We start from the raw sequence: 23,278 nt of genomic DNA on the forward strand, positions 1-23,278 counted from the left end.
AGAAACAAAATAACCCACCCAAATCTAACTCTCTCTGCACGTTATTATTATTGTTATCCTTTATATCTGCCCCCCTGCAGTGCACATGAATTTGCCCAACTACTAACAAATTTGCTGCTGCGATCATCTCTGATCTAGGGCCGTCATTCCGAGTTGATCGCACCAAGCAACTTTTTGCTGCTGGTGCGATCAACTAATCTCCGCCTATGGGGCAGTGTATTTTAGCATAGCAGGGCTGCGATCGCTTGTGCAGCCCTGCTATGCTAAAAAAGTTTCTTGCAAAATAAGACCAGCCCTGGACATACTTACCTTGTGCGACGGGTCCAGCAACGATGGGCTCGGCTTTGACGTCAGACATCCGCCCTCCGTTCGCCTGTACGCGCCTGCATTTTTCTTACCACTCCCCGAAAACTGTCTCCAACGGTCAGTTGACGCTCCGGAACGCCTCTTGCAGTCAATCTTCTTGTGATCGCTGCTGCAACCACTTTTTCCACTGTCAGCATCGTTACCCGGCGACGGCTGTCGCCAGGCAACGACACGCGTGCACATTACGGGCCCTGTGCATGCACAGTAGTGACCCAGTCGCAGCTGTGCGAACGAAAGCACGCTGCGATCGGGTCAGAATGAGGGCCTAGGCCCCTAGTCATTTAGTAGATACCTGTTTGCTCCCATCCATTACCCAACTAGTTGGCTGCTTGAAATTATATTGTTCTAGTGTATCTTCTCTGCACCCCTGGGCTTTGGGTGTAGAGGTAATAGTGTAAATAAATGGTTAAATAATTGTTTTTTTATAGATCCCTGCAAGGCTGCCCTGGCATAATGGTTTGACTTCGGCTCTGCAGCAGAATTGAAACCCACTGTTCCCAGAATTCTATTTCTCATACGTCCTAGAGGATGCTGGGGTCCACTTCAGTACCATGGGTATAGACGGTTCCGCAGGAGCCATGGGCACTTTAAGACTTTTCAAGGGTGTGAACTGGCTCCTCCCTCTATGCCCCTCCTCCAGACCTCAGTTTTAGAAATGTGCCCAGGCAGACTGGATGCACTCCAGAGGAGCTCTACTGAGTTTCTCTGAAAAGACTTATGTTAGGTTTTTTATTTTCAGACCTCAGTTATAGGAACTGTGCCCAGGGAGACGGACATTTCGAGGAAAGGATTTACTTTTATACTAATGGTGAGATTCATACCAGCTCACACCTCAACCATGTCGCACAACATGACATTCAACATGGCACATGCCAACAGGCATGAACCATTTACAGCAACATGCTGAAAACAAATGAAACACAACTTGTGTAACTATAAAGAACAAACTGCAGGTAAAGTACGCACTGGGTCGGGTGCCCAGCAAACTGTACGGACTAGGAGAAAAGGATTTACCGGTATGTATTAAAATCCTATTTTCTCATACGTCCTAGAGGATGCTGGGGTCCACTTCAGTACCATGGGGTTATACCAAAGCTCCAGTACGGGTGGGAGAGTGCGGATGACCCTGCAGCACTGATTGACCAAACTTGAGGTCCTCATCGGCCAAAGTGTCAAACTTATAAAATTTAGCAAATGAGTTTGACCCTGACCAAGTAGCTGCTCGGCAAAGTTGTAAAGCCGAGACGCCCCGGGCAGCCGCCCAGGATGAGCCCACTTTCCTAGTAGAATGGGCCTTCACCGACTTCGGTACCGGCAAGCCTGCCGTAGAATGAGCGTGCTGAATTGTCCCTCTGATCCAGCGCGCAATAGTCTGCTTAGACACAGGACACCCAATCTTGCTGGGAGCATACAGGACAAACAGAGCCTCTGTTTTCCGTAACCGAGCTGTTCTTGTGACATAAATCTTCAAAGATCTAACCACATCTAGAGACTGTGACTCAGTGAAAGTGTCAGTAGCTACTAGCACCACAATAGGTTGGTTTATGTGGAAGGACGAAACCACCTTTGGAAGAAATTGTTGACAAGTTCTTAACTCTGCCCTATCTTAATTGTTTTTTTATAGATCCCTGCAAGGCTGCCCTGGCATAATGGTTTGACTTCGGCTCTGCAGCAGAATTGAAACCCGCTGTTCCCAGAATTCTATTTCTCATACGTCCTAGAGGATGCTGGAGTCCACTTCAGTACCATGGGTATAGACGGTTCCGCAGGAGCCATGGGCACTTTAAGCCTTTTCAAGGGTGTGAACTGGCTCCTCCCTCTATGCCCCTCCTCCAGACCTCAGTTTTAGAAATGTGCCCAGGCAGACTGGATGCACTCCAGAGGAGCTCTACTGAGTTTCTCTGAAAAGACTTATGTTAGGTTTTTTATTTTCAGGGAGAACTGCTGGCAAAAGTCTCCCTGCTTTGTGGGACTGAGGTGGCAGAAGTAGGAACCAACTTCCTAAAGAGTTTCATGGCTCTGCTTCTGGCTGACATGACACCATTAGCTCCTGAAGGGAACTGAACTCTAGCCGTGCCTAGATGCTCACTCCCACAGCACGCCGTCACCCCCCTCACAGAGCCAGAAGTCAGAAGACAGGTGAGTGTTAGAAGACAGTTCTTCAATCAAGAAAGTGACGGCTAAAGGTACCGCGCGGCTGGCGGGAGCCCAGCGCGCCATGTTGCCCACACATACACAGGCACTGCAGGGTGCAGGGCGTGGGGGGGGGGGGCACCCTGGACAGCATGAAACCTATGGAAACTGGCATAAATAAGGGGCATAAGTTGCTGAGGCACAGTCCTACCCCTGCCAGTATAAAAAATTATCTCATAAAAGCTGAGGAGAAACACGCCATTGAAGAGTGGAGCTTCCTCCTCAGTCAGCCAGCACACTGCTCAGCGCCATTTTCTCTCTTCCAGACTGCAGAGAAGAACGCTGGTCCTCCTACACTGCTGAACATGTATCAGGGTGCAAAACAGGGGGGGCCACAGTGAATTTGGTGCTATATAATTGTGTGATTAACATTATAAAAGCGCTGCATGTCAGTGGGCATTTTGTGTGCACAGACATTGTGTTACTGGCGCTGGGTTGTGAACTGGCAAATCCTATCTGTGTCCCTCTGACAGATTTTACTGTGGGTCTGTCCCCTATAAGTCCCGGAGTGTCTGTGGTGTGGTTGTGCACGTGTGTGACATGTCTGTGGTAGAGATGAGCGGGTTCGGTTCCTCGGGAACCGAACCCCCCCCCCCCCCCCAACTTCACCCATTTTACACAGTTCCGAGGCAGATTCAAATCTTCCCGCCTTGCTCGGTTAACCAGAACGCGCCTGAACGTCATCATCCCGCTGTCGGATTCTCGCGAGATTCGTATTCTATATAAGGAGCCGCGCGTCACCGCCATTTTCACTCGTGCATTGGAGATTGAACGGAGAGGACGTGGCTGCGTTCTCTCCCTGAATAGCTCCGTAATCTGTGCTCAGTGTGCTGCAAATATCTGTGCTCAGTGTGCTGCAAATAATCTGATCAGTGTGCTGCATTGTAGGGACTGGGGACCACCAGTATAAGTATATACATGATGTGGTCATTCACTGGTACCTGGTGACAGAACGTATACTGGATTCCCCCGCAATGTAACTTTATATCTGTCATCTATATACATGATGTGGTCATTCACTGGTAACTGGTGACAGAACGTATACTGGATTCCCCCACAATGTAACTTTATATCTGTCACCTATATACATGATGTGGTTATTCACTGGTACCTGGTGACAGAACGTATACTGGATTCCCCCACAATGTAACTTTATATCTGTCACCTATATACATGATGTGGTCATTCACTGGTAACTGGTGACAGAACGTATACTGGATTCCCCCACAATGTAGCTTTATATCTGTCACCTATATACATGATGTGGACATTCACTGGTACCTGGTGACAGAACGTATACTGGATTCCCCCACAATGTAACTTTATATCTGTCACCTATATACATGATGTGGTCATTCACTGGTACCTGGTGACAGAACGTATATTGGATTCCCCCACAATGTAACGTTATATCTGTCACCTATATACACGATGTGGACATTCACTGGTACCTGGTGACAGAACGTATACTGGAGTCCCCCACAATGTAACTTTATATCTGTCACCTATATACATGATGTGGTCATTCACTGGTACCTGGTGACAGAACATATACTGGATTCCCCCACAATGTAACTTTATATCTGTCATCTATATACATGATGTGGTCATTCACTGGTACCTGGTGACAGAACGTATACTGGATTCCCCCACAATGTAACTTTATATCTGTCACCTATATACATGATGTGGTCATTCACTGGCACCTGGTGACAGAACGTATACTGGATTCCCCCACAATGTAACTTTATATCTGTCAGCTATATAATAATTATAGTAGTACAGTACAGTAGGCCATTGCTGTATCTTGCAGCTCTGTGTCACTGCAAGTATCCATTCTATATCTGTGCTGCATTTTTTTTGTGAGCAGTATATATATAGTATTACAGTGCAGAATTTTGGTGACCCAACAGTATATAGTTGTGTACAGTAGGCCATTGCTGTATCTTGCAGCTCTGTGTCACTGCAAGTTTCCATCCATTGCATTTTCTTCCAGTGATTTGGACCAATAATACCATTGATTAGAACGAATAATTCCAGTGATTTTGTCATTTTCTTCCAGTGATTTAGACCAATAAAACCATTGATTAAAACGAATAATTCCATTGATTTGGACCAATAATACCATTGATTAGAACAAATAATTCCAGTGATTTTGTCATTTTCTTGCAGTGATTTGGACCAATAATACCATTGATTAGAACGAATAATTCCAGTGATTTTGTCGTTTTCTTCCAGTGATTTGGACCAATAATACCATTGATTAGAACGAATAATTTCAGTGATTTTGTCATTTTCTTCCAGTGATTTGGACCAATAATACCATTGATTAGTACAAATAATTCCAGTGATTTTGTCATTTTCTTCCAGTGATTTGGACCAATAATACCATTGATCAGAACGAATAATTCCTGTGATATTGAGGTGTTTGTGTCACTTAGCTTAGCCTTCCAGCAACCACAGTGCACCTCTTTTTCTCTTTTCTTTGCATCATGTGCTGTTTGGGGCCAATGTTTTTAAGTGCCATCCTGTCTGACACTGCAGTGCTACTCCTAGATGGGCCAGGTGTTTGTGCCGCCCTCTTGGGTCGCTTTGCTTAGTCATCCAGCGACCTCGTTGCAAATTTTAGGACTAAAAATAGTATTGTGAGGTGTGAGGTGTTCAGAATAGACTGGAAATGAGTGGAAATTGTGGTTATTGAGGTTAATAATACTATAGGATCAAAAATTACCCCCAAATTCTATGATTTAAGCTGTTTTTGAGGGTTTTTTGAAAAAAAACACCCGAATCCGACAAAAAAATTTCAGGGAGGTTTTGCCAAAACGCGTCCGAATCCAAAACACGGCTGCGGAACCAAATCCAAAACCGAAACACAAAACCCGAAAAATGTCCGGTGCACATCTCTAGTCGGTGGCAGGGAATCTCTTCCTCTGTGGAAGACATGTTAGGGACACAGAGGTGTAATATGACACCAAGAGCCTGACTGGGTGAAAGGTTACATGATAGTGTGAATCATATCAGTAAGAGGTTGGACTGAATCTCGTACAGAAAACTGAAAATAATCTGTTGAAGATGTGATTTTTAATAGTTCTGCCTTTCATCCACAGGGACCCCTCTGGATCACATACAAATTTGCACAAGTAGTACAAACTGATACCGACACGGACTCTGATTCCTGTGTCGACACTAGTGATTCCAGGGGAATAGGTACTAAGTTAGCAAAAAAGCATTCAAAACATGTTTTAGCTATAAAGGTAGTGTTAGAAGTTACGAAGCCCCCTCTTTTACCACAAGGAGAGGGTTTACTTTAGTAAAGAAGTAATGTAATTTTTCCTCCAACTCAAGAGTTGAACAGTCTCTTGGAGGGAGTCTGATTTAACCTAAAAATTTCAGATTCCCAAAAGGAATTCAGGCAGCTTACCTTTTTCAACACATTGGAATTGAAACCGCACAGGACCTGTAACCGATAGATAAATAGTTTATAAACCAACATACTAGCTGTTACTGCCAAATTAATTGCTATCAGCTCTTGGTTGGTGGTGCTCCCAGATAACTAGTCCAAATAGACTCAAAAAGCGGGTTTTTTCACAAAAGAATGCAAAAAAAGGAAAAAGGGGACTACAATGCCTTTTCTGGAGCACACTTATAAAATTATGAATTTTTTACATGATTAAAAATTAACTTTTAATTCATCTTAAAAAAATTGTAAGTATAACAATTTTTACACCAAGTTTTGTGGCATACCCTGCTATTCTGGTAATGTATATTAACACACCATATGTCATGAATTAATAATCAGCTATAGCGAAAATATCAAATAACAATCTATATTTCTCAAACGGTATCCGTAGACCTCAAATTTCTCTATGTATAAATTTAATTATAATGGTCTGATCATCCTATTCATCACCTCTTACCATCAAAACCAAAACAGAAGAAAAGAGAAACACCAATAAGCTCAAAAGTGTTTTTTGTTGGAGTTTATACGTACTCCCTTTTACTTAGCTGAGGAGTAATTTTTCTGCTTTGCTGCTCACCAATCAGTCGTGTGGGCAAGCAGTCTAGAAACAGCTGTTAGGTAAAGTTTTTGTTAGCACTGACTTGGTGTGTATAAATCACCCCGGTATCTCTAACTACATAGGCAGAAGTCCACCATTCAGTTGTGTGGACGTCCACCTAACCTGCAAATCTTAACTGCTCTGATTCTATGTAACAGCTGTTAATTAGCCTTTAAGGTAAATAGTACCAGTTGTCGCTGATAATCTAAAATACAATTGCAATAATATGAAAAAAGTTCAAATGGAAATGGCTAGCTTAATTGAGTGATTATGTCAGATAATATACACTGTAGGTCGAAAATCCTCTGTCAATATGTTAAGTCTATGGATGCATGTGTACACAATAGTACAGAGAGATTAGTGGAAATATCTAGCTAGAATTGCATATTAAGAGATAATTAGATCTTTAGTGGAGAAATTTTAGTAAATCAGAGTGTAAGGAGATAGAAAGTCTTCTGCTGTCCTGTATCTGTTGTAAAAACATCGAATCGATGAGAGAGACTATCTAAACTCCACTCTGCTTGGAAAAGTACAGAGTGGAGCTGGCTTCTGCTTTTTCTATATTGCTGCACAGGGAACCCTGATGCTCTAGTGGCAGTGCAGGGTAACCCGGCTGCAGAAATGAGAGAGCGCGTTCCTGTAGAAAAAAGAAAAAGCACATAGGACAAGAGAAATGCTGTTGTCCCTGTCTGCACTAGCTAGTTACCACCAAAATCTCTCTGTATGATGAGCGCTGGAGTGCGGTGATGTGAGGCACGATCCCCGGCGCCCGGCGCCCAGTGAGACAGACCCGGACCTGAACCGGAAGTGACGTACGTTTCGCTTTACACAGCTTGATCACAGTTGCCTGGTGATAACGTTCCTAGCAGCCTGTCTTATACTAAGCGGACGCCATTTTGGCTGTGACCCTGTCATATATTGCAGACATCGAACAGAATGGTTTAGGCACTTCTAGTGTCGGAAATTACATACTCAAAATAATGATATCCAAAGCGCCTAATCAACCCATTCTAAAGCCAAAAATAAAACAATCAACTATCCATTGAAAGAATATATTAATTATATGGGAGGAAATGACTACATGACTCTCACAACAAAGATATGTAAATAAATATGAAAAATACAATAAGTCGCTATATTATATACAGACGGAAATAGAACCTATTGTGATGATACCATATAGTTTCAATTTAAACAAGACTACAATGCAGCCTAAATGTTAAATTATAAGATAATTTAACCATGTCCCAAATTTATAAAAAAAAAGGGGGGGGGGGGGGGGAAGAGAGAGAGATAGGGTTTATATTATGATGTGTTTAACACAAAATTAATTTTTTCTTTTTATCAAAATGCAGATTGTTGAATCAATAAAGGATGGCATTAATCAATAAAGAATGGCATTAATAGCCATTCCATACGAAAAATAAATAAAGGAAAAAATAATAAAAGAAAAAATATGTGTATATATATAAAAAAATGACTATAGTTTATATGTGTATAATGTGACCAACTAGGGATCACTTTTAGAGTGATCATAACCTGTGTGTAATAAACTCTTGTGCATATGAGGCGGAAGAGAGTGCACTATATAAACCTCAGTGGTAAAATAAAAAATATGTAATTAAGAAAGAAAAAGAAAAACGGTGAACTGCACGTGATCAGCCATAGATGATTCATCTGTACCTAAATGTGTGAACAATTGTGTGAGTGTGTCTTACAAAGGAAAAGTGTGAGAGAGAAAAAAGAGAAAAAGAAACAAAAAAAAGAGAAAGAAAAAGTAATATGTAATATTGTTGCTATGAAAAGTGTTTGTTTATGTAGACTAATTTGCATAAAGAGGTGACTATGGAAGTGAAAATACATATAAAGGTGATTGTGCTCACCCTGTGATACTATATATTTACATAAACCACAATCTTAAAATTATTGATAATGTCTAGAATTATACTCTAACCCTCATATTGGGCAAAGAGATCAACTGATGATAAACTCAGGTTGTTACATCATTGTGCTATGTATATAGTATTGGCACCCTACCAGATGCCAGGATTCAACAAGTATTTCAAAAACATTCGAATTATAGTATATAGTATATTTATATAACTCTCTCCCATCACAATTATATTTAGGAGACATCCCGTTGGGGAATTATAATACCAAAGCCAAACCAAAAGTATTAGATCGTACTTCCATATAGATAATGTGATAACTCCGCCACAAGTAGATTAAGAAACTGCATTATTTAACCCCACCTTACCATTAAGCAAATACTTCTGCTTGTATCAATGCAGGTCTTGTGAATTTGTTGTACATGTCGATATATGTTAACTTAACAGATCAAAAGGGACTTGTTTAGGATAGGAATACGCTATAATTGATATATTCGTTCATACCTCCAGGTGCGACCGTATTCAGTCAGAATGTCCATTCACTTTCCTTTCTAAGCAAGGCCTTAGTAATATCCCCCCCCTCTGATACCCAAACTGACACGTTCCAGGCCAAACACCCTGAAATCCTTCAAGGAACTGTAATGATTGTGCAAGAAATGTTGGGCCACCGTTGTGATCTGCTTGTTCTTCTGCAGATCTGTCCTAACATTTCTGATAGATCCTAGATGCTCAAGAATACGTACTTTGAGCATGCGGGTGGTCATCCCTATATATCGTTTCTGACACGGACATTCTATACAATAAACAACATTAGTGCTTCTGCAATTAATATAGCTTTTAATTTTAATGATGTCATTGTATTTGTCTTTTATGGTTTTCACCATACTGATGTATTGGCAGATTTTACATTGTCCACACGGAAAACTACCTGTCGTTGTCAGTTCTTTGGGGGGTTGTGAAGTAAAATGGCTCTTAACCAAAAGATCTTTCAAGTTAGGAGCTCTCCGCCAGCTCATGTCCACCTGTGTCGTCAAACGTGTCCTCAGGCTTGATCCGAAATAACTATTGGCCAGTGTTTTTGGACAACAGATTCAATAGCTCGCCATTCAGCGCAGAAATCACCCACCCCATTTTGTTATCTGTCAGATTTATCCTGTATGAAAGCTAAATATTTATCTTATTAAAAACACGTTAAAGGTTAAAGAACACAGTACGCAATTGGCGCAAAAAGTACCGCAAGGGTACTCCCTTAACTATACCTCAAGGAATGTACTTATACTGTAAACCTCTGTGTAGTGGTAGAGTGTAAATGCAACACAGTGTAACCTTATTAACTTCAAAGCTGTTTGAGCGTCACCGACGCTCTGAGAGTACTTAACACTATAAGAAATACACAGATACCTGGGCTTAGGGTCTAACGCCTTATATATATATTATGGATGGTATGCTTGCAAAAGAATAATACAATACAATTATACACTACCAATATAACATAGAATATCTAACCAAGTTAACTACACAGGAAATACAATACAATACAATTTACGTTTAAGGGAAAATGAGGGAGAAAGAGAGAGGGAGAGAGAATGGCTAACAATAACAATAAGACAATATGGTTGCAGAGAAGCTTACACATGTGAGGAACAATCGCTGCGCAGTTAGTCAATGCTGATGAAATACTTGAGCTTACTCATACTGGCTGTCCCTATATACACAACCCTACAATACCGCATGGGACAGAAGCTAGACTCCATTTTATTAAAGCTCCCATGATTCCAAAGACTGCACCACATGGTTGAAAGGGGGAGGGGAAAATACCCGGCAGCAGCCATTTTAGATTTGCAGGTCCAAACACATGGCACTCTCTGCTACACCACAATCACATAGCAGAAGACACAAGACTCCATTTTATTCCAAAATGTCCAAGCCTCAGAACAATGCATATGTTCTGATTTTACAATTCCAAACCATCTAAATCACCTTTCACAATTTCAATCCAACTTCCTAGAACCATCTTATTCACTTTCACATTTCAAACAACTTCCTAGAACCATCTTATTCACTTTCACATTCCAAACAACTTCAGTATCTCAATAACCAGAGCATATTCATCACAAGACCAGATCACAATGTAACCACACATCTCAGCCCGCCATTGCTACCAGCACATGTTCAAACGTAACTGCATGGTGGTATTTATGATTAACAAGATATATTATAACTAACCAGCACAATCTATTTTAAATCACCATAGGCAAACAAATACCACAAATGCTATGCTACAGGTTGTCTAATGTCCCAGCTACCATCACAGATTCCCAGATCTATCACACAAACACCCAACAATCACACAACCAAGTTACAATATCCTATTTAAACCAGAAAGCAATCTGTCTATATTTCCTTATCTAGCCATGTGAATTCAATACTTAGCCTTTAGTTTGGAGGATGTCCTGGGGATGTAGCCGCCATGCTGCTGGGTGCCAGGTAGCTGTGTGAGTGAGTGAGTGAGCCCTGTGATCTCCAGTGGGTATATCATACCCTCATTTCAGCTGTGGGGGTGTGTCAACAACAAGATGTGTGTGTGTCCCTCACAGCATGTGAGCCAGCTGCATCAGTGGCCTTGGTTATGCAAAACAATGGGTGATGACCAACACATTCCTGTCTTGTGGGAAGCTATTGTTTGGCGAATACTATCTCACTGACCACTCTCAGTTGAGACAATGACATCTCAGCAATCATTCTTCTGGAGACAAATCCAGCCCCATTTCGTAAACACAGGTGTTGGCCCTCCTCATTGAGTCTCAAAGCTCAGTGTAATTAAAGGCTATTGTACTCCGTCTGCAGGAAAGATACTGATTTGGAATACAATTAATCTTCAATTACTATTCCTGTGCTTACCTATGCATATGAAGATGTGAAGCCCTCCCAACATGCAAACTATTGTTTGGGGAATCTCTAAGGTCAAAGAGCCATTTGAGACCCACTGATACCTGCTGGACTCAGGGGAATATTAACTTATAAAATACATTATTTTGATTAAATATGCCGCGTGCACACGCATGAGGTGCATATATGGCAACGTGCAGCGTGATATTTTTCTGACTTTGACAGTCCACCCTTTGGCAGTCACCAATAACTGCCACTTCCTAAAACATTTCAAAAAGAGAAAAATATATGTCATATGTAAATACATTTCTATGATTGGGTAAGGGAGGAGAGAAGAAGGTGGGAAAAAGGTATGACCTAGTGAGATAGCAGAAGTATGTATGTATGAATCCATGTTTGGGGGGTCATGTATCATCGTGCCGTACGTGTTTTAAATCAAGCTTCGAGGTATTGCGAAGTATACATTTGAATTCCTTCTTATCCCGTGGTACGGGTCTGTGGATGGGCTGTCAAACTTTACCGAGCTCTTTTCGGCTTTGGTTGTAACAAAATGGGGGAGCACATTTTAGTTGATGATACATGAATGGGGGAGATATGTGATTGCTGATATCTGTGCCTGTATTCCCTATCGACTATGTGTGTCATTACCTGAGGGTTGTAGAAATGAAGAAAAGACATAATTACGGTAAATGCGGTGGTATTCTATGTCAGGTGAATGTACATTTGTCGGTTGAAGTCTTGTTCGGTGTCTGTTGGTTGCAGTCTTCTTTGTGCTTTTGCCCATAAGGTGCGAGCAAAAGCTGTCAATGTCCATAGATTTACAAAAGTGTTGGGCTAGCGTAATTTTAAAATTTCTAGGGAAACTGGGGATCTATGGCAAAGTTCATCAAAAATCTGTGTATAAGGTTGTCAAAACTTCTTCTTTAATCCATCTGTTGTCTGTATATCGGCTCATCAAAATTCCTCGTCCAAGTGGGTCTTTTTACCTTGGAGGAAAACGGAAAAACAGGTGAAAGAAACGGACCGTATAATCGCATTTTCATCACATCATTGTTTCTACAGTTGGGTCATAAATCAAATCCGTTGAAATTACAGTTTCCTCACTCCTTAGACTCATTACCTCAGGTAGTACTTTTCCAATATAACACAATCCTTCAGAGTTTGGGGCAAGCCGCTCATACGCCTTTCTCCCGCATATGAAATATGCATCATCGGGGAGAACATATGGGACGGAATATGTCATTACCATGTTACACATTTTCCATGTGAACTCTCCTAACCCTAATTCTCCCATCTGTTTAGTACACCTATCAGTTTGTACGATCTGTGCACTGTATCCTAGTGATACCTCTCCAACTCTCGTAATCCTACTTCCTAGGGTATACCTATATCGGAAATATTTTCCACTATCGGCTATGTGGCGTATGAGCTCTGTATCTGTAGGCATTCTATCGGTTCTATATGAAAAGGTCATGGTTTGGTTACTCCATGACACTTCCCAATTTCCCGGCTTTCGGGGATTGGAGATGTTAAAACATAATAGGGACCTATCCACATGATATTGGTGGAGCTTCAAACTAGGAGGGCTAGAGATATTAAACCTCCTGTCCACCGGTCTCCCACCACTTAACTCAAGTACCTCCCCTAACGTTAAAGGAAATGGTACTAGCCCTGATTTGCTATGACCTTGAGGTACTTGAGAGCATACCCAACAATCTGTCTTATTTAACACACTACCCACTAAGGAGTGATAGTCACTCAATGGATGCCGGTCCATGTGGATATTAAAACTGGATTGGCATTTCTTAATGCACCCATCCTCAACTACATTGTCACAGAGCCTACAGATACAGTTTTCTTCAGCTAACAATCCAAAAAAAAATGTTTACAAATAACATGGCTGTTAGATTGTTTCCGGTACTCGCCTTTGTTCGGTGCTTGTGTTGCTATTGGAAATTTACACCTCCGTCTTAGTCATTGGAACCTTTCTGGTGTCAAAACTTCTTTCTCGACCTCACTGGTACTCTCACCGAAACAGACTGCTCTGGTCAACATCATGGTCAACAGGAAAAATCCATATCACAGTCTCTTGGGGCAAGTCCATCTTACAGGAGGAGAAAAGAAGAAATTTGTAATGGGGTACAGAAAATCAGTTTGAGGGGGAGAGAAACTTGTTACGATAATTAGTTCTCTCGTCTTGTTGTTCTTCTTGTTCTGCTGTCTTCTCAAAGGTGCTGTCTCTCAGTCTTCCAAACGAACATTCTGGTGATGCAATATTCCCTCCAAACCAGCGATCTTTCTGTAAGGAGCAAAAATCTTGCATCACCATTTGTCTAACTGATGGGTGACATACCATCTTTAAAACATGAAAGCATGAGTGAGAAGAGAGAGAAAACAACAACAGCAAAAAAAAAAAAAAAAAGAGAGAGAGAACAATTCATATATGTATATATATAACATAACACATCAATAAACAACAACAGGAAAAAAAAACATTTTTCAAACAAACAGTTTTCAAACATTTTAAAACATTGTCAGATCATCAGGCTGTCATATCTACATGTCTGATGGTTTCCTTGCGCAGTCCCTCCCACCAGCACCTCTATACTCCACCCTTTGTATCTGGCCACAATACATTGGTGTGGGCAAGTCATGCTGGGGTTTGGTAGACTTTTGCAAAGACCAAGTAGATATGCAATGTTTGAGTCCTACCAATAATCGTCAGAGATGGGGAGATAGAGAGAGAGAGGAAAAAAAAAAACCATTTCACAGATACATTTACAATGTTTCACCTGGTCATTCCTGTGTCTTCAGGGAATGACCTCCCAATGTATTAACCATTACCTCAGGCTTACCATCAGTCCTAATGATCACCTTTCCTGACTATATATTATGGGTGTGGCCCAAAATTCTTCCTATATGATCCCTGATTATAATTTGGTGTGTCCTAACTTTTGCTCATTTTCATGTCTAGGGGGTCTGATTTTATGTGGGCTGTTGCAGTTACTGGCATAATGCCCTTCTCTTTTACAAAGATAACAAATCATTGAGTTCCTCCATGTGCCAATGGCCTGGGGTTTTGGTTGATTTGATGCCTCCTCAAACGCTTGGATGCTCATCACCATCAACCGCTTTCCCTGTACCTACCTGATTCCTTGGATACCATGATTATGTCGTTGTCTAGGGAGTTGATATACCTTCTGTGAATCTTTGATCATACAGTTAGATCTTTCCTAGGATCTGGGTAATCAGACATGATTGATCTCAATTCTGTCCGGGACCAGGGATGGCGCATTGCACTGTCCTTGACGGGAATGGTTCCCTGATCGTCAGTCTTCCCATTGGGGACTGTGATCACCCTGACAGGACTAAACTCAATTACATCACCTTGTTTTGGTCTTACAATATGGGGTACATTTGTTTGTGCGTGATATAAAACATTGTACGTACCTGTGGACACGACCTCACCTGACCCTCCGTTAGGGGGTTTGATTATTGCCTTTACCAATTTGGTCGCGTCCACCTGGATGTCTTGTAGGCTGGCTGCTGGAAGAGATGCCGACATCGTTCTGGGCTCACTTTCTTGCTGATAATCCTGAGGGAAGTTTAACATGGGGTGCGACTTGCACAGGTTAACATTTGTGATTTTTACACTTTCATTTTTATAAACATTATTACATTTGTTACTTTCGTTCTTAATACAGTTACTAAGTGCATTTTTATCATACAACATTGTGCCATTTCTCTGCAACCATAATCCTCTCCATTGCCATGTCTCTCCTCTCAAGATGAAAGTTAGGTATGTAAGTTACATTTCTTTGCATTTCACTTTCCTGTTGCCATAACTGCAAACAATCATCATGTTTAACTCGTTTCCAGGATTTTATGAGACAGATCCTCCGCCTTAAATTATGCAACACCTCTGTGTCAAAACTACCTAACACGGGAAATGGTGCCTTATCCCCCGCAGTCATTCGTGTCCATTCATCACAAAAGGTCTCAGTGTGGGGACCATACCTCCTCCACATTACTAACCGAGCAGACCCTCGGGGTCTGCAAGCCTCTGCAGTCTGAACCCTGACTGCTGAACGTCCCTGTGTTGTGCACTTGGCTTCCATTGTGGACCTTTTTTTAACACAGAAAAACTTCCTAAAATGCACCAAACACAGAAGTCTACGGTGGAAATCCTTAAAGCTCTTCCACTGAACTCCTTCTGCTCCGAGTACAACGAATCCGCCCCTTTTAGCAGACACGTGTAACCGTTGCAGGCCCTATCTCTAGAGATTTTCCTGAGAAAATTCCCTTCCTTTTTCTTTACACAAATCACGCTTGCATGTGCTCCCTACAACACGTATGAGGGCAATTTACCTCGTATCACGTTGCGTTATTGGTCACACCTACAACCGTGCGGTCCAATCGTACCACTTATAGACACTTGTTGCCCATAAATGGTAGGATCATTGGAGTCTCCCTACTGTGCTCCAAAACAGCCAGAGCGTAATACAACGAAAACTTTATCACACTCTGTTGCACGTTTTCACTCAGACCGTGCTCATCACGTTCCACCAAAGATCACACAGATCACAAAGTCCACAAAGCGGGATTCAATACCGTTTTATCACACAGATCACAAAGTCCACAAAGCGGGATTCAATACACTCATACCGTTTTCAACCCACTATCATTCTTATAGTTTTCTGATCAGAAAAATCATTTCCCGTAATCTGATAGCTCTCCCCAGAGGCATTACAGTAAAGTAAGGTATTTAAACTAAATTTTGGAAACTGAACAAATGTGTGCTATTGTCTTGTGGCTTCTGTATCGCCTTACTATAAATGTAAGCGATATTTCACTATATAAACGCTTACCAAACACCACACAGTATCTTCTATGCTGTGTGCTTGTTTTTTTCAATTACTCCCTTAAGTATTACTCCTTACTTTTTTTTTTTTTTTAAATAGCAGCAAATTTTCTCAGCACGTTATCAATGCAAATGGCAAACAGGAAGGTGAGATATGTGAAAGTACACAGATGAAAATGCAATTCTAAATTAATCTAATAACATACATTGATGTAAGCACAGACATACAGACATTACATATATGTACTAATCACTTATTACATATATGAGACCTTATTCAGTGCTTCCAATTTGCATACGAATGTGCTTTCAAACTATCTGTGAAGGCAATCTCCTTCACTGCTGGGAGAGAAAAAAAAAAAACAACAAACCAGTCACACAAGTTCATTTGCATTTCAATGGCCCATCTCACAACTAGCAGAGAATCCTAGAATCTTGGAGGTGAGAGGGGAAAAAGAAAAAAACACAACAAAAAAACAAAACAACAACTTTCATTAAGCCCTATCTGAACTATTTATAATTGACTATGACACTGGTTAAATAAATGCATTGGTAACTCATAAATGGTGATTTTTTATTTTTATTTTATTTTTGACAATGGATGGCTGATTATTTCCTGAGTCAACTGAAAAGCAGCCGTTCAAAAAAAAAAATTTTGACCTTCCCAAAATGGCCGCTGCTCCTCCCCCTTCCACCTCCATGAGGGTCACACAAAATGGTGGACAGACCATGCGGCCTCTCCTGCCATAAAGAAAATCACCATGCTAGCTCCCAAAGTAACTTTTAAATGTACTTTTAAACCTACTTAAACAGATAAACAATCTAATCTTAATCAAACACGATATGATCCATTTGAACCTGGTTTTGCTACAATAAAAATACATTTTAGCATCTTAAATATTATGAGAAATGCCTTGTCCCTTAAAATTTCCTATCAGCGTCTTACTGATACCACGATACATTAACGTGGATGTTTTTTTTTTTTTTCAGCATTTTGCGAGATGACCATCATTAGCCGGTCAATTACAGCCGCGTTTGTAATGTACAGTGCATCATTAAGATCGTGATATCGCGGACCAGAGCCCCCATCTATGAAAGCTAAATATTTATCTTATTAAAAACACGTTAAAGGTTAAAGAACACAGTACGCAATTGGCGCAAAAAGTACCGCAAGGGTACTCCCTTAACTATACCTCAAGGAATGTACTTATACTGTAAACCTCTGTGTAGTGGTAGAGTGTAAATGCAACACAGTGTAACCTTATTAACTTCAAAGCTGTTTGAGCGTCACCGACGCTCTGAGAGTACTTAACACTATAAGAAATACACAGATACCTGGGCTTAGGGTCTAACGCCTTATTATGGATGGTATGCTTGCAAAAGAATAATACAATACAATTATACACTACCAATATAACATAGAATATCTAACCAAGTTAACTACACAGGAAATACAATACAATACAATTTACGTTTAAGGGAAAATGAGGGAGAAAGAGAGAGGGAGAGAGAATGGCTAACAATAACAATAAGACAATATGGTTGCAGAGAAGCTTACACATGTGAGGAACAATCGCTGCGCAGTTAGTCAATGCTGATGAAATACTTGAGCTTACTCATACTGGCTGTCCCTATATACACAACCCTACAATACCGCATGGGACAGAAGCTAGACTCCATTTTATCAAAGCTCCCATGATTCCAAAGACTGCACCACATGGTTGAAAGGGGGAGGGGAAAATACCCGGCAGCAGCCATTTTAGATTTGCAGGTCCAAACACATGGCACTCTCTGCTACACCACAATCACATAGCAGAAGACACAAGACTCCATTTTATTCCAAAATGTCCAAGCCTCAGAACAATGCATATGTTCTGATTTTACAATTCCAAACCATCTAAATCACCTTTCACAATTTCAATCCAACTTCCTAGAACCATCTTATTCACTTTCACATTTCAAACAACTTCCTAGAACCATCTTATTCACTTTCACATTCCAAACAACTTCAGTATCTCAATAACCAGAGCATATTCATCACAAGACCAGATCACAATGTAACCACACATCTCAGCCCGCCATTGCTACCAGCACATGTTCAAATGTAACTGCATGGTGGTATTTATGATTAACAAGATATATTATAACTAACCAGCACAATCTATTTTAAATCACCATAGGCAAACAAATACCACAAATGCTATGCTACAGGTTGTCTAATGTCCCAGCTACCATCACAGATTCCCAGATCTATCACACAAACACCCAACAATCACACAACCAAGTTACAATATCCTATTTAAACCAGAAAGCAATCTGTCTATATTTCCTTATCTAGCCATGTGAATTCAATACTTAGCCTTTAGTTTGGAGGATGTCCTGGGGATGTAGCCGCCATGCTGCTGGGTGCCAGGTAGCTGTGTGAGTGAGTGAGTGAGCCCTGTGATCTCCAGTGGGTATATCATACCCTCATTTCAGCTGTGGGGGTGTGTCAACAACAAGATGTGTGTGTGTGTCCCTCACAGCATGTGAGCCAGCTGCATCAGTGGCCTTGGTTATGCAAAACAATGGGTGATGACCAACACATTCCTGTCTTGTGGGAAGCTATTGTTTGGCGAATACTATCTCACTGACCACTCTCAGTTGAGACAATGACATCTCAGCAATCATTCTTCTGGAGACAAATCCAGCCCCATTTCGTAAACACAGGTGTTGGCTCTCCTCATTGAGTCTCAAAGCTCAGTGTAATTAAAGGCTATTGTACTCCGTCTGCAGGAAAGATACTGATTTGGAATACAATTAATCTTCAATTACTATTCCTGTGCTTACCTATGCATATGAAGATGTGAAGCCCTCCCAACATGCAAACTATTGTTTGGGGAATCTCTAAGGTCAAAGAGCCATTTGAGACCCACTGATACCTGCTGGACTCAGGGGAATATTAACTTATAAAATACATTATTTTGATTAAATATGCCGCGTGCACACGCATGAGGTGCATATATGGCAACGTGCAGCGTGATATTTTTCTGACTTTGACACCTGAAATACCAAGGAATCTCTTGTAACCATGTGCAGGGCCTGTTTGGCTCTCTTGATTATTCTGGAGCTATATCCCCGCTCTTTTAATCTATTGCTCAGCTCTTTGCTCCTTGTCTGACAGACCGTCTCGTCAGAGCAATTCCTCCTTAATCTTAAGAACTCTCCTTTAGGTATATTAAGGATCGTTGAGGGAAAGTGAAAGCTCTGACGGTGAAGGAGTGTGTTAGTTGAAGTACTCTTACGGAAGATTTCCGTCGCTAAGCGGTCATGTGTGCCCCGATAGATCCTAAGATCTAGAAAGGATATGCTGTACCTGCTCCATTCGTATGTAAATTTGAGATTCATCTTATTTGTATTCAAGACTGAGACAAATTCTGCTAGATCTCCCGGGGTTCCGTCCCAAATGACAAGTATATCGTCAATATAACGGGTCCAAAGGCAAATATGCTTATTGAAATTACCCAGTGTGTCTTGGAACACTATTTCCTTCTCCCACCAACCCAGGAAGAGGTTGGCATAAGTGGGGGCACATGCTGCCCCCATTGCTGTCCCTCTTACCTGGGTATAAAAGTGGTTGTCGAACAAAAAGTAATTCTTCCGGAGTACTACATTAAGTAGCATAAGTAGGAAATTGTGAAAATCTTCGGCTTCCCCTGTGTCAACAAAGTACCTGACCGCTTGTATTCCCTGGTTATGGTCTATACTTGAATACAATGCTTCCACATCCAGACTCACTAAGATGTGATTGTCTTCCAAGCATATATCGTTAATTTTTCTCAACACTTCAGTTGTATCCCGTGTATAAGTGTTATGCACACCAGTGCCTGCAGGAAAGTACTAGTGTCAGAACTGTTATGCACTCCAGTGTCTGCAGGAATGTACTGGTGTTTGAACTGTTATGCAAAACAAATGGACTCACAGACAAACTGGGGAATATGACATAACGTACACAGAAGGTGATAGGGTAACAAAATACACACACAGTGAACAGAGAAGCCCAGAGGCTAAGGAACTGGGTATCTCCCTTGTATTAGAACTGCTCAGATGTAAAAAGCAAGATGTTGTGTTTTAATACGTAGAGAACCCGAAATGCTGTTGCTAAGGGCAACAGCAAAACCCTAAAGGGTTACCAACGGGTGTGGCAGTAAACTCCTTGGTCAGAGATGGAATGATAGACACAAGGAGAGCCTCCACAATCCTGATTCTCACTTGCAGTGCACAGGTTTAAGCTTACTGCCACTAAACTGACCCCTGACACCTAGCACAGTGAGACAGGATTAGACAGGCTAGTGTTAGAATACAGCCGCAAACTTGCTAAGTTCACAGAGTAATAACAGAACCCCAGCAAGCTAAATGACTGACTCCAGTCTTACTGCTAGGTCTGGATTGGCAGAGTGTAATACCAAATCCCCAGGCCTATTTGCAGTAAGCAACAAACAAATACAAAGCTACACAGTACTGGCTAACTTTCATGAACTGACTAACCAACAGAGATTCAGCAGCATCTGCTTACCCTGAAAAGAGGCCTTATAAAGCAGGTGCTGTCCACGCCCCACTCAGACCTCACAGACTGTGAGCACAAAAACCAGCACCGGATCCCCTGCCGTGCACAGAGCCTATAACCACTGCACAGCAAAAGACCCGAACCGGAGTATCAGCTGCGCTCAGGTTACTCCACTAGCACTTGTCTCCCGGTTGCCATGACGACGTGGCAGCACAGGGCAGGAGACCCTAACAATAAGATGGTAACTGCAACACATAATCCCTAAAATGGAGATCTAAAAAAATACTGGCCTTCTTCAAGAGGCCTCCATTTCCTGGCACTATTGGCCTGCCTGGGGGACATGAAATACTTTTATGCACTTTAGGCAGCATATAGAAAGTTGGTGTCGTCGGGTTTGTTACCTCCAAATATTGAAATTCAGCCCTTGTGATGGTGCCTTGTTGATAGGCTCCATTAATCAGGCCCATGTAGTGGGATAGATAATCCTGTGTTGGATCAAAAAGGCTCTTCATGTAGCTGTCCCGGTCATTGAGTTGGTGATGTACTTCCCTTAGATATTGTTCCTTGGGCCAAATGACCACGTTTCCGCCTTTATCTGATGGTTTGACAATTACGATGGTGAGAGGTGATGAATAGGATGATCAGACCATTATAATTAAATTTATTCATAGAGAAATTTGAGGTCTCCGGATACTGTTTGAGAAATATAGATTGTTATTTGATATTTTCGCTATAGCTGATTATTAATTCATGACATATGGTGTGTTAATATACATTACCAGAATAGTAGGGTATGCCACAAAACTTGGTGTAAAAAAATGTTATACTTACAATTTTTTAAAGATGAATTAAAAGTAAATTTTTAATCATGTAAAAAATTCATAATTTTATAAGTGTGCCCCAGAAAAGGCATTTCCTTTTTTTGCATTCCTTTGTGAAAAAAACCCTTTTTGAGCTTACCTTTTTCCAAAAGGTGGGAGTCACCCCACATTTTAGACAGGGCCCTGTCATAAAAGAGAAAAGGTTTCTCCCTGCGCCTGGAATGGCTTCACTTAAGGAGCCGACAGGCGCAAGTGAGTGAGGTGATCTATTGATGTGGCCAATGGGACACTACTCAGGCCTACCATTGTCTGTGCGTGGGTGAGTAGTGCTATTGAGAAGTGGTCAGAAAACTTGTCATTAGACATTGACACAATAGATGGAGACGAGATACTCCTAACGTTAGGTCATATCAAAGACGCTGCTGCGTACGTACTAGAAACCATGAAATATATTGGTCTCTTGGGATCAAGAACCGCTACCATGGCAGTATCGGCTCGGAGGGCATTGTGGATTCGCCAGTGGAATGCTGATGCAGATTCCAAAAGAAATATGGAGGCTCTCCCGTATAAAGGTGAGGCCTTGTTTGGTGATGGGCTGGATGCGTTAGTCTCGGTGGCTACCGCAGGTAAGTTGACATTCTTGCTTTATGCTCCTACACCGGCGACAAAGACGCATCACTCTCACATGCAGTCCTTTCGGCCCAACAAATACAAAAAGGCCAGAGGTCCCCCCCTTTTTTGCAGGTAGAGGAAGGGGAAAAGGAAAGAAACCTGCAATGTCTCCTGGATCGCAGGAGCAGAAGTCCACCCCTGCTTCTGCCAAATCTGCAGCATGACGCTGGGGCTCCCTTGTAGGAGTCCGCTTGGGTGGGAGCACGTCTGAAACTTTTCAGTTAAATCTGGATTCAATCTGGCCTGGACCCATGGGTCTTACAAATAGTGTCCCATGGGTACAAACTAGCGTTTCAAGACTTCCCCCTATGCTGATTTTTCAAATTGACCTTGCCAGCTTCTCTTCCAGAAAGAGAGGCAGTAACAATGGCAATTCAAAAATTATGTCAGGATCAGGTCATTGTCCTGGTACCCTTGTCACAGCAAGGAGAAGGTTTTTATTAAAGCCTCTTCGTAGTTCTGAAGCCGGACGGCTCGGTCAGACCGATTTTAAACCTGAAAAATCTGAATTCCTACCTGAAAAGGTTCAAGTTCAAGATGGAATCCCTGAGGGTAGTGATTTCCAGTCTGGAGGAGGGGGACTTCATGGTGTCAGTAGACATAAAGGATGTTTACTTGCATGTTCCCATTTACCCTCCTCACCAAGCTTATCTGAGATTCGCAGTACAGGATTGCCATTACCAGTTCCAGACGTTGCCGTTCGGACTCTCCATGGCACCGAGGGTATTCACCAAGGTGATGGCGGAGATGATGGTCCTCCTTCGTCAAAAAGGAGTCAATATAATTCCTTATCTGGACGATCTCCTGATAAAAGCGAGATCCAGGGAACAGTTGGTGCAGAACATCGCACTCTCCCTGTCAATACTCCAACAACACGGTTGGATCATGAATTTTCCAAAGTCGCAGTTGGAACCGACGACAAGATTGTCCTTTTTAGGGATGATTCTGGACACAGAAGTACAGAGAGTATTTCTTCCAGTGGA

Source organism: Pseudophryne corroboree, chromosome 3 (assembly GCF_028390025.1).
Source record: "Pseudophryne corroboree isolate aPseCor3 chromosome 3, aPseCor3.hap2, whole genome shotgun sequence".
In the NCBI taxonomy this organism is placed as follows: Eukaryota; Metazoa; Chordata; class Amphibia; order Anura; family Myobatrachidae; genus Pseudophryne; species Pseudophryne corroboree.